The sequence below is a fragment of the Cucumis sativus genome, chromosome 3 (assembly GCF_000004075.3).
Source record: "Cucumis sativus cultivar 9930 chromosome 3, Cucumber_9930_V3, whole genome shotgun sequence".
NCBI lineage: Eukaryota > Viridiplantae > Streptophyta > Magnoliopsida > Cucurbitales > Cucurbitaceae > Cucumis > Cucumis sativus.
The window spans coordinates 23,338,928-23,343,311 of NC_026657.2; positions in this window are offsets into that span (position 1 = coordinate 23,338,928).

Sequence of the window (4,384 nt, forward strand, 5' to 3'; positions counted from 1 at the left end):
CAGTCATTTTAATTTGATTATATTCTGAAAAACCATCCATGAAGGAGAAAGTTGAGTATCCTGCAGTGTTATCCACCAACATGTCGATATGAGGTAAATGGAAGTTGTCTTTGGACAAGCTCGATTTAAATCTCTATCCATACACATTCTCACTTTTCTGTCTTTTTGTTTGCTTTTTGGATACTGGAACAATGTTTTCCACTCGTTCAGGATATTTGGAGACTGTGAGGAACACTGTTTCGAATTGTTTAAGTACTTCCCATTTTATTTTAAACAATATATCAAGCTTCATTTTACGTAGCTTTTGTCTTACTAGGTTGCATTCTGGCTTCAAAGGAACACGATGTACTACAATATCCGTATTTAACCCCGGCATATCCTGATAACTCCAAGCAAAATATCTGAGTACTCACGTAACAAATTGATTATTTTTTTTCGAGTTTCACTGGTCATTGATGTGCCAATTTTTACCTCTTTTAATTCCTCCTGAGAACCCAAATTGATTACTTCAACTAGCTCTTGGTGAGGACCTAAGACCTTATCTTCTTCTTCTACTAATCTTAACAGTTCTGAGGATATTCTCCCAGCATTTTCATCGTCACTCTCTTTGTCAGATTCCATAGTGTATATTAAGGTATCAAGGGTAGAACTGGAATTACTAACATCTTCGTTCTTATGAATGTTGTCTATGAAAAAGTTTGGACTTTTGTGTTTAATTTGCAAGATGCAAGAAAGAAAGCAGAGAGAAGAAGTTGGAAAGAACGAAAGGAAAATGCGAAGATTTCATTAAATAACAAATAAAACAGTACATTCATATTGTAAAGCAAATAAAACATTGTGGCCTTGTGTAGAGCCACTATAAAATAAAAGGAATTTGACAAATAAAAGCTTAATCATTACTCTTGAAATTCTTTTGAAAATGTAGGTATATCTACAACATCCCAAGTATTAAGCTCGAAATCAGGTGGACATGCATAAACTGTTTCTCCTTCATTTTTGCACTTTTGAAACAAAGCAATCTACAATGTTCACTTTTGGATTTTCATGATTAGGCAGTGGATTGTTGTTGACATCCGGCTTCTCACCAACTTTTTTGAAGCTTAACCATCCATCATTAATCAAAGATTGCACATTCCTTTTTAAAGCCAAACAATTTTCAATTGAGTGTCCTGCTCCTTCGGCATAATAATCACATCGAGCATTTGAATCATATCATTTTGGATAAGGAGATTGTATAGGATTCATTGGGATAGGAGCTAACTGTCGATTTTGAATTAGATGAGGTAAAAGTTCTGTATATGTCATGGAAATTGGATCAAATTGTCATGTATCTGAGTTGGTCTCGCTACTTTGACCTTGTACAAATGGTTGAGAAGAGTTTGAATTAATAGGCTTTTGGGCTCTAGAGAAAGAGTGAGTTGGTACATAGTTGTTATGAGGGACATGAGAAACATTGCTTATATATGAAGAAAAATTTTGGTCATGTTTCCTTTGGCTAAAAAAACGATTTGTGGTTCCCTAAATTAGGAAAACCAAATGCATGAACCTCATCTTCTTTCTTCTTAGATGTTGTTCCTTTCTTTAATCCCTCATACTCAGCTGAAGCCTCTGCTAATCTCCCGTGCTTTATCGCATATTCAATTCTTTCACCAATAACAATAATGTCACAAAAATTGGTTGTAGCATTACCAATCATTCGATCATAGAATGGAGCCCGCAAAGTATTCATATACATAGACGTCATTTCTTTGTCTGTTAATGGTGGTTGAACCTCCGCGACCATATCTCTCCATCGTTGAGCATATTCTTTAAAGTTTTCTGAATTCTTCTTCTTCATACGTTGCAAGTCTAAACGATCTGGAGCCATATCAATATTATGTTTATATTGCTTTAGAAATGCATCAGCTAAATCCTTCCAAACATGAATGTGTGTATTATCTAATTGAATATACCATCGAGTAGCTGGACCAGTCAAACTGTCCTGAAAGCAATGGATCAACAATTTATCATTACCAATATGCATTGTCATCTTTCTACGATACCTTATAAGATGACTCCTTGGACACGATGATCCATCATATTTGTCAAATTCGAGAACTTTAAACTTTGCTGGAATGATCAAGTCTGGCACTAAGCACAACTGTGTTGCTTCTATATTTCCATAAACATCAGTCCCTTCAATTGCTCGCAATCTTTCTTCCAAAACATCTAGTTTTTGCTTAGCCGAAGTGTTCTCATTTTGCCTTATGTCTTGAATTTTAGCCTGAGCTTCCAATTGTTCTATATCTGGGACAGGAGGTGGAACATCAAAAAGTGGATTCATAGCAACATAGTGTCGAGCAGTTTGAGACTGTGTAACGTTCATGTGGCGTGACATAAATCTTGGGGGATAAATGGGATCATTGGTGTCTTGAACTGGATTGCTTGATTGTGTTGTTTCTATGACGACTTTTCCTTTTCCTATTGAAAGCAATTCCAGTATTTTTGAAACTTGTTCCCCAAGACTATTAATATCTTGTCTCATTTTATCCATGTCTTTATCTTGTTCTTCCATGATTCGACTTTTATGCATCGTATTGTAAGGATGATGAATTGGAGTAGGGTGAGCTATGTTTTACTTTGATTATTTTGAAAACTTTGAAGACTAAAGAGCAAGGGAAGAAAGAGAAAGAAAAATTTAAAATTTAAAATTTAAAATTTAAAAATTAAAAATCAAAAATCAAAAATCAAAAATCAAAAATCAAAAATCAAAAAGAAAGAAAAAACATGAAAAGAAAAGAAATAAGAATTTTATGTACTTTAGCTTAATTGTTTTTTTAATATTTAGTTAATTTTAGAAAATATAAAGATTTTCATGTACCTCTACAATGTAAACATTACTTTCTTTAAAGTATGCATGAAGCCAAATGAACCAAATTCTAGGGAACTAAGATAAATAAAATTTAAATATCAAACTCAAAATAATAATAATATAGAAAATACTATTATTGAAATTCTTTTTTTTTAAATGAAATATGTATTATTTAAAATTTTAGGAAAATGTGAAACTTTGTTAAAATAAATAAATAAAAATAATTTGAATATTTGACTTTTGGATAAAATATGTCAAAAAGAAACTGACATGGTGTTGGTATCATCTAAACTCTTAGAAATTAAAGGTCTTCAAACTTATTCTAATGTTATTTAAGAAATAACAAAAGAATTAATCTGAGCGAGGATTTTTCATGTGCCTACACGGGAGTCGAAACCCCTCGAAGGTCAACACTACTCCATCCTCAATTCTAGTCCTATAAGGTTGTAGCCCGGGTAGAGGGCTTGTGAGTGTGTGTAAATGCATGTTGGAAAAAAAATGTACCAATAACATAGTACAAAATATTACATATGAATCAATAAAAAAAAAATAATTAAGTGAACCAACATATTATAATATAATAAGAATAAAAGATAAAAATGTACTGGCTTGACTCTCTTACACATTGCAATGTCCCCAGTGGAGTCGCCAAGCTGTCGCGACGTGATCGCTACGCGGAGCGGCCGACCTCCCCGTTTATTTAATTTTAATAAATAGTTTTGAAGTCGCCACCAACCATATTAAGGTGTGATTGGTCACCCAAAAAAAAGAAAAAAAAAATGGTCTGCGTACATTCAGAGATTTAAGTTCGGGAGTCAGTTGTGTGTAGGGAAGGTGTTAGCACCCTACAACACCCAAAAAATGGTTACCCAATTTTATCTTTTAAATTAAATTATAGAGGTTCACAAAACAAAGTTTTTATTTAGGTTTTGTTTAAATGTCCCATGTTTATCAATTCATATCGAAGAAAGTAAAACCTAAGCATGAATTGATGATTATGGGTGGCATAGGAGCCATTAGAAAAATTAAGTTTATTTTTGTTTTAAAAGATTTTTATTCACCTTAAGAATATTAAGATACCAAAACTTGATATTTTAATCTCTATCATAGGTGTTTAATGAAAAATTTCATATATCTAGAATTAATAAATTCATAGAAAATACTACTCAGTCTCATTTAAAATATGAAATGTGTTAATTTAAAAAAAACAATCTATTAATTAAATTTCAAACGGAAAAATTTCATGTATTTATGGATTTTAAATTATAAAATCCATAAAAAAACAATACTTTTTCTCCAATTTACATTATTATATTTAAATAAAAAATAATAATAACAATGGCAAAACATTATGAAATTTGAAAAATACTTAGAAGTAATATGCTGAGATAAAATAAATACATTGATAATATATGCAAAATGTAAAAGATATTAATGTAGGATGCAAGATAATTAATTAATACAACACATGCAACATAATTAATTAAATCAAAATGATGCAAAATAATTGATTAATGCAGGATGCAAAATAAT